General features: G+C 44.1%; 1 pseudogene; it reads left to right on the plus strand.

Moving 5' to 3' along the window:
* The first annotated feature begins 2,468 nt into the window (after positions 1 to 2,468).
* On the plus strand, positions 2,469 to 3,710 carry LOC102242372 (annotated as a pseudogene).
* The last annotated feature ends 5,444 nt before the right edge of the window (positions 3,711 to 9,154 follow it).

A 9,154-nucleotide genomic window follows, 5' to 3' on the forward strand; every position in this document is an offset into this window, starting at 1 on the left:
GGTGTAAACCTTTGAGGAAACACCTTCCTGATGCCTATTCCATGGGCTCAGTGGGAGGCACCGCCACTAGTCAGAACAGCCCCGGAGACAGGCTGCTGGGGGAGCCCTGGGAAGATGACTTGGTCGCCTGCAGTTCACTTTCTTTTTCTTCAAATCAAAACCCAGGGAAATCGAAAAGGAAAGAAACTCCATTTGGTTCCTGCTCGCCTCCCAGGTGAGGGGAGGCCCAGCCTGCCAGTGCCGAGAGGGCAGGTGTGGGAGGCCATGGCTGTGTTTTCACATCTCATGTAGAGATGAGAAAACAGAGCCCAGAGGTGAGGGGCCTCTTTCAGGGGACTCTGTGATCAGTGTTGGACATTATTGTGTCAGAATCAGGATGACAGGGCCAGGGCTAGGATTTCCCACTGACACCACCTGCTCCCTACACAGGTGGCCAGGAGTGATGCGGGCGAGACACCACACAGAGAGCCCCTCGGAGAGGCGGGAATTGGGCCCTGGTGGAGTAAGGGTAGTCCTGCAATGCTGGAGGCTACTCACATATTTGGTCTTAACTTGGAGCCACAGGTACTGAAGGTTGAGAGCAAGGGCTCTGGATGCAGCCTGCCTGTGTGTGAACCTTAGCTCTGGTTCTTGAGGGCAGGGACGTCAACCCTGTGTGCCTTGGTTCCTTGGCCATTAAATAGGTTTAGAGACACTAATAACCAGCAATTCAAGATCTTGCCAGGGGTCACTTCTGAGCCGAAAGAATTAAGCCTGTCAGGAAGGACTGCTATACATGAGAATAATAAAATTTAAAACAGCTACCTGGGATGAAAGTAGTACTTTCACTCTTCCACAGTGAAGGGAAAACACGAGTGCTTAAATTTTATAATTGGAGAAATGGATACTGCTCTACCGAGGATTAAGTGAGCTGGCAGCATGCAGAGCAGAAGAAAGGTGAAGGCTTACAGCTGAGGGCCCACAAGCATGGCATGCAGAAGCACTCTCCGGAAGGCGCTGTCAAAGTCTGGGCTGCACTGAAATACCTCTTATTTTCTCAACTTGACTTCTAACCCCCTAAGACCAAGTTTTAAAAACTAAACTCCAGCACTGATTGACTCACAAGAGAAATCCTGGGACAGGAATCAGCTGACTCGGATCTGGACCTGACTGGTGTCAGGTGTCCTCAGCTCCCACAATGCTGAGACGTGGTCTAGTTGACCAACAACCCTGCTGGACCGGTCCTCGGCTGTGAGCGGGCCCTGTGGATGCTGCTGGAGGCAGCCCCTTGCCCTGTGGTTTCCTGTCCACCGTGCGATGATTTATCCTCCACGAAGGCACCCACCCTTGGCCTTGCAGGTTAAGTGAAAAGGAATTCATTTTGCCAAACTTAAGTTTTGCTTCTTTTTTTTTACTTCAAATCATATACCAATTTTTCCTTAATATGAGGTGAGTTATCCAGATTACCTGTGATGTAATATACAGCATTTTATTGGGGATAAATGTTATTGCTGAGCAGATTGGATGAATAAAGGCGCATTAGGAAACAAGTGAAGTGGAACTAGCCTGCTGGTTAACTGCACTGTGGCCAGGGCCGTGGCTCTGCTGACAGGCAGCCCCTTCTGACCCAGGAGCTGAGCTTCATTTCTAACTCACTGCAGCTCTTTGCTGTGTTGCTACCTTGGTAACGGTGCACCCCTTAAAATAAATACTTGTAACAAAACTCATTACTATATTCCCAAACACCTGCCCTGGGCAGCTGAGCTGGTGCAGGCCGCTGGGCCGGCCTCTCAGCAGCCGTCCTCCGCAGCTCTTCCTTCTGGGCTCCCACCAGAGCCACAGGCCACAAATACTTTCACGGTGGCTTGACAGGAGCCATGTGACCCAGCTCCAGCCAATGAGGTAACTGTGGGAAAGGTCATTAAGTCTTATTCATTGGTCTTATTCAGCTTTTATCCCTGCCCTGGGGCAGAGGCTGGGGCAGGGCTGGAGCGGTGTTCTCACAGCCCCTCAGTCTTATTCAGCTTTTATCCCTGCCCTGCCTGGCGTGGGGCAGGGGCTGGGGCAGGGCTGGAGCGGTGTTCTCACAGCCCCTGCCACATGGCTCGGCCTCCTTCCAGGCGCTGCTGTGTGGCCTAGAACCCAGACGCTAATGGTCTGAGGTATGAATGAAACACATTACCCTGCTGGAAGGTGAGAGGCCTTTGTCCATGTTCAGCATGCAGCAATGGGGAGGCGATCGGCTCCCAGCACCGAGGGTGCAGCTTCTATTGCCAAAATAGTAAAATGTTCTCCTGGTCCAGTGGGCTTGGGTAAGATGTTGGTAGATGATATCGGTGATGCCATTATAATGATGGTACAGCCAGCCTGAAGTGACTGCAGCTCAAGTTCTTTGTGAGCTGGCTGACAAAGAGGTGGGAGATGGAACTACCTCTGTGGTTGCAGCAGAACTTCTGAAACTGCAGGCGAGTTAGTCAAAGGCATCAGTTATGCTATCGGCCTGCTTGCAAGGAAGCAGCACGTTATACCTGGGAAGGGATTGCCTGATTAAGGCTCTAAGACCTCAGTGCCATCCAAAATCATTGACTACATGGTTTCATCACCAAGATGGTAAATGCTGTACCTGGGATTAAATACACAGATGGGAAAGGCCAGCCTCCCTCACGGTCAGTCGGTTAAGATTCTGAAAGCCTGTGGGAGAAGTCATGTGGAGAGGATGTTCATCACTGTCTGTGCACTCACTGTGTGGTGGGACCCCGGGGATGCCCAAGAGAACAGTTCATGCAAAATGTGCTTGCCTTGGCTTCAGCCTGCAGAAAGCAAGCATGATGCTTGGTGTGCAGGTGGTTATTACAGACCTGGAGAAACTGGACCAGCTTAGACAGAGAGAATCGGATGTCACCAGGAGCAAATCCAGATCCTGGCAACTGGTGCCAACCTTCCTCCCACCCATGGTGGGATGGACGATAGTGTCGGGAGTGCTCTGTGGAGACTGGTGCTCTGGCAATTAGAAGAGTTTTACAAAGGGACCGTAAACACATCGCTTAAGCTTCCGGAGCAACTCCACCCATTTGGAAGGTAAAGAAACTCGTGAAGCGTCCATGTTGGGACAAGCTGTAGAAGTGGGACAGGAGAGAATGTGACGATGAAATGATCCTGATCACAATGCTAAGGCTCACACAGCTGGGGTAGTTATCTTACGTGGGGCAAAGGGTGTCGTGTGTGATGAGATGGAGAGCTCTTTACATGATGCTCTTTGTGTGGTAAAGAGCGTTTTGGAGTCAAAATCTATGGCTTCAGGCAGGGGTGCTGTAGAAGGAGACTTTCCATGTACCTTGAAAACTAGGCCACCAGCAGGAGGTTGTGGGAAAAGCTTGCTATTGCAGAGTTTGCAAGATCTTTTCTTGTTATTCCTATCACACTGGCAGTCAGTGCTGCCCCAAACCCCACTGATCTTTTTGCAAAGTTAACAGCTTTTCGCAAGGAGGTTAAATTAACCCAGAACATAAAAACCTAAAATGGATGGTCTGATCTGGTCAGTGGTAAACCTCGAGACAACAAACAGGGGTGTTTGAACCAACCACAGTTAAACTTAAGAGCTTGAAATTTGCTATAGAAGCTGCAAATACCATTCTTCGAATTGAGATCTTATTAAATTACATCCAGAAAGCAGAGATGACAGGCACGGAGGCCATAGCATGCTGCTCAACTCAGGAGCCCTTGATGGCTGATCTGATTCCTCTTTATTTATTCACTGTAAGATGCAGTTTCTTATACCTCACATATTAAGCATTAAAGTACAACCAGCTGTCCAAAAACATGTCTTATTGATCAGTCTCTTTCATAAAAGGAGAAAGGAACAATGGAAACATCTCTCACCTGAGGGTAAACATCCTCCCGGTATTTCCTTTGGGACAGAATGTGATCCCTGTAGCTTTGGCCTCAGTCTTCTCCTAACGAGGAAGGAAACTTCCAGGAAAACAAACAAACGAAAGAGCCCTAGCTGGTCTGGCTCAGTGGATTGACCATCGGCCTGCAGACTGAAGGGTCCCAGGTTCGATTCCGGTCAAGGGCACATGCCCAGGTTGCAGGCTCAATCCCCAATAGGGGGCACGCAAGAGGCAGCCGATCAACGATCCTTTCTCATCATTGATGTTTCTATCTCTATCTCTCTCTCCCTCTCCCTTCCTCTCTGAAATCAATAAAAATATTTTTTAAAAAAGAAAAAAAGAAACACATTACCCTGCTGCTGAAGCAGCCCTAGCAGACACATGGGAAGAACTGCGGGCCTCACGCATGGTGAGTTACCTGCACACGCTGGCACTCCCAGCCCAGGACGCCTACTGAGTAAATAATAAATGAACTCTTTCAGCCACTGTCAGTTGGGTTTTCTAAAATTCACAGCCTACAGCAACCTAATTGATACCTTGACCTTCTTTTGTGTTCAACTTTAAAAGTCCAAGCCTGAAAACCAAATATCATGTTACCTATTCATCAACCACGCGTCTTTATTTGTGTGTGTACATGCATTGTTCATTCCCAGGTAAATGTGTGAAAAGGGCTCATGTAATTCCAGGGAAACTGAGTGAGCACGATTTCTGTGCCTCTGTCTTCAGAGGCCAACGTCAGCTCTCCTGCCTTCGCTCCCAGGTGCAGCTGAGCTCCTCGTGGAACCTCTGTAGGCGAGTGGGAGTTGGAAGCACTGAAAAGGAATTAAATGCTGAGACAGTAGAAGTGCAGAAGAGGAAGAGATGGGGTTCAGAAAGACAGAACCTGTGGGAATAGGAAGGGGGAAACAAATGAGACACTTTCAGTAAAAAAATCCACTTAGAAGCCAGCCTCCCTGGGACAGCACATCGTGATCCCTGCAGAAGAACAGGGTGGTCGGCTATGCAGAGATGAAAGGAGGTATCCTGAGGTTGGCAGGACTCCAGAGCTGAGGGTTACGTGTGGCCTGGCTTTTGGAAAGGCTCCACAGGTCCTCAGGAAGGATAAAAACAGGTACCCTGTGGACAAATTGGGGTTCCAATGAACTGCCACACTGGGGGAAAACCCAATATCCACGACTTGATTTCTTTTCTACCTTCCTCATGTACGACTCCACATGGCGTGCCAGAGATTCTCTTGTCTTCTTACAAGAAGGTACAGAACAGTGGATGAACGTAACCAGAGCGAGGGGCGCCTATGGGGCCTGGCCAGGACCCTCTTGTCCTGATGACAGACAGTTTCTGGATCTTTTTCACATGAAAGGGCTACCAAAGTTGTGGATATTATTACTCTCTGGGAAACGTTGAGAATTTGTCACTTTCCTTCCCCTTTTGCCCCGCTGGCTGACCTGGTGCATCTCTGCACTTGTCTGTTTGTAATTAGGGTCCTCATGAAATCCAGGCAGCCTGCTCTCCGGCCAGGTGTGCGCACCGACATGCTGTGCCCAGCTGTGAGATGAAAACTAAGGAATGCTGAAAAAGTTAGCTCTTTCCTCCTTTCTCCTCTTTCCAAAGCAGATCATTTAACTCTGTTCAACACTTTCTTCCACACACTTTTCTGATTATACAACCTTAGCCACCAAGGAACATTTTAGTGATCAATCTGAGATCGAAGATACTGATGTAATTGATTGTATTGTAAAAGTTTATAAGCCAATTTCCACTTTTTCTTCCTTCTCCTGGGGATGTTGACCTCATGAGCTATGTTATGACCATTGTTAACTTTCATTTCAAAAAGTTAAAAAGGCCCTAGCCAGTTTGGATCAGTGGATAAAGGATCGGCCTGCGGACTGAAGGGCCCCAGGTTCAAGTCCGATCAAGGGCACATGCCCTGGGTATGGGCTTGATCCTCAGTTAAGAGCATGCAGGAGGCAGCTGATCAATGATTATCTGTCATCGTTGATGTTTCTCTCTCTCCTTCTCCCTTCCTCTCTGAAATCAATAAAAATATATATATTTTTTAAAAAGTTAAAAATAAATAAATGGTTCTCCCCTACAATGCACTCTGATGAGAAATAAAACCTGGGACTATGACAGCGGACCTTGGGAGCACTTGCCACAGTATGTGCCTGGGCAAGTGGTTCCCATCCTCCCCGTGGCCAGGCTTACACTGCGCCTCCGTGGGCCAGCTCTCCTACTCTACCTGCACTTGAAGAGACGTTGGCTCTCTCGGAAGGGAAGGGCAAGAAATCTCGCCCTCTGCCTCCTTTGTCATGTCCATCTCTCTCTCTCTTGCCTCATCGTTCTTTCCTCTCTTCTCCTTTTGTTACTTGTATTGCAATTTGGTATTTAAAAGCCCACATTAGTAAAGAAATTTCTGTCACTGAAAATGCCCCCTCCCACAAGCGCTCCAAAGGACTCACTTCCTATCTAGTCAGATAAAGTTGGATTTCAGTTAAAATTGTCTACATATGTGTTTCCAATAAAAGCTGTGGAGAACTTTGTAAATGAGATTGCATAAGAGGTATTAGCAGAACTTGTCATAATTGTTCAACTCAAATGTGTGCTAGGTTGGCAGCAAGTTCATTTGCTTTCAACTGGTTTCCCCAATTCATTGGACTTAGAATTATATTTTCAATCAACAATTTCTTGAGTTCTATGTATATTTATCTTGAGTTTCCTAGGGGAAATGAAAGCTAAATAATAATTTTCTTTAAGCTGTGCAAATATTTTTTTATGTTGGTGTTTATTGTAACGGAGCATTATTAATATACTTAATGTAATAAACCAAGTTTTTTTTTAAAGGCTTAAATCATCTGATGTAATCTGAGAAATCACCAGCATTTGCTTTATAAGTGAAGTAAAACTAAAAAGTCTAAGTGATGCTGGTTTACACTTCATAACTAATAACATTCTGAGAATAATTAGCTGTCATTGAAAAATCAACCATAAACCAATCAGTAGAATTAATATAAGACTTTTTCAATGAACTTTACTTAGGAATTCTGACAGAAACAAAGACATTTTGCAATGGTGTCAATCATGATCACTATTTTAAATCATTAATATTTACCAAGATGTGGTTAATTGCTTTATACATTGCAAGCTAGGTCTAATGGGAAAATGATGTGACTGGTGGTATATTTCTTTATATATTCGAAATAAACTTTTAGCTTTTTGTTAAATTCTTTAAACTGCTCAGAATTTTTATTCATAATAATACATGATCCAGTGAAAAAGAAGATGCTTGTTCTTCATCAATTTAAAGATCAAAAAAATGATATCAAAATCACCAAAATAATTTTAATACAAATTTGCACATATATATATTTGCTATTAAACTAGGCTTTAAATTCAGAACTTCTCGAAGCCAAAGGAGACAAATATTATCTTTTTAATGTTATTATAATTTCTTACATTTTAGGAAAGTTATTGCTAAAATTAATTTAGAATATTCCACAAATTTCCATAAAGGAAGTGCAGATTCTTTATTTACATTGAAATGCAATCTGTGTCGCCCTGACCGGTTTGGCTCAGTGGATAGAGCATCGGCCTGTGGACTGAAGGGTCACAGGTTCGATTCCAGTCAAGGGCATGTACCTTGGTTGCGGCACATCCCCAGTGGGGAGTGTGCAGGAGGCAGCTGATTGATGTTTCTCTCTCATCGATGTTTCTAGCTCTCTATCCCTCTCCCTTCCTCTCTGTAAAAATCAATAAAATATATTTTTAAAAAATGCAATCTGTGTCAAAAATCACTTGATTTTTTTCATGTTTTATAGGTGAAGAGTATATATTTAAGTGCATAAATAAAAGGAATATTAAAGTCATAATAGACTGTAATAAAACAAGGCTCTCAATGTTTACTTGAAAATGATTTTAAATATAAAATACAATGCTGTTTATGTATTTCAGTTTACAAGTAGTGTTACTGACAGTCCTCCAGCGGAAAGGCCAATGAATGCTCTGAGCAGAGTTAACAGCCATGAATAGAGTGTGTGTGGGCGGGGTGCTAGGCTCAGCTTGTGCATGTTTTATAATTACAAGGATAAAACACATATAGGTTACAATGTTCATTTAAAAATCCATTCCCAAATCATTTGAAAATTTGTACAATCGATCTTCTTAATTATACAGTTAACTCCTAATTGTTAAGCATTCTGGCTATAATTCACTTCCTCCTAATCTTTGACAACAAATCATTGGACCTTCTTGCATATTTCTGTAAAGTGCATAATACCAAGACAGGGCTAAAGCTTGCTAAGCCCATCAGAAAAGAGTGTGTTTTATCCACACGGGGTGTGTCATTTTGGTCTGACCATGTTTAGATACTCATATTTAATATATTTGAGAAGGATCTTTAATCTTTATAGAAAGTCCATATTTGCATTTTAAATAACTCAACATACAATATGGAAAAGGAAATGGTATGAAATTTGTGAACTGGTTAACTTAAGCAGCATTTTGTCCTGTAAACCACAGGTTTCATCTACTGCGAGGCTGTTTTTACTGGAATAATGATACAGTTGCATGAAGGTATTGGTTCTACCTGCAACTAACTCTGTCCTGTGGTTTTGTCACTGTTGTCTCTCCTCCCCTCCCCTATCATATTCTCTGCATACAAAATTGAAATGACTACCTGTACTTAAAAGATGTTCTCAAGACAATTGTAATTTTCACTGACAGTGTTTGCTCAAATTGTAAAACTTAGTTTCTTGATTTTATTACCTGTTTTTCAGAGCTGGGCAATTCGAGATAATTACTTTAAAATTGTGCCTGTGAATTCCCTGCTGTGAATTAGATAGGGATGGTATTTCTCACCTGAGACACCGGCCACTTTTCCTAGTCACCTGACCCCAGGTCTGCTGTCCCAGGTCACGGATCATGTTATTGACCCTGAAATGAACAGGGGATTCGTCCTGCTTAGATATGCATTGCCTTTAAAATAAAGGTCCTCTGTTTTTATATTATATTTTAAATTGTGACAAAATACACAGAACACAAAAATGATTGCCTTAATCATGTTGAAACGTACAATCCAGGGGCATCAGTACATTCACACTGTTGTGCTTCCATCACTAGCATTCGCCCACAGAGCTCTTCCTTTTGCAAAATCCAGACTCTGCTCATTCAACTCCTCACCCCTCTCCCAGCCCTTGGTGACCACTGTTTAATTTTCCCCTTTGTGATGCTCTTCTGTTGCTGACTCTCCTTCACATCCTTCGAGGAACCTAGAAAAGGAAGTCTCTCTC

The sequence above is a fragment of the Myotis brandtii genome, unplaced genomic scaffold (assembly GCF_000412655.1).
Source record: "Myotis brandtii unplaced genomic scaffold, ASM41265v1 scaffold415, whole genome shotgun sequence".
In the NCBI taxonomy this organism is placed as follows: domain Eukaryota; kingdom Metazoa; phylum Chordata; class Mammalia; order Chiroptera; family Vespertilionidae; genus Myotis; species Myotis brandtii.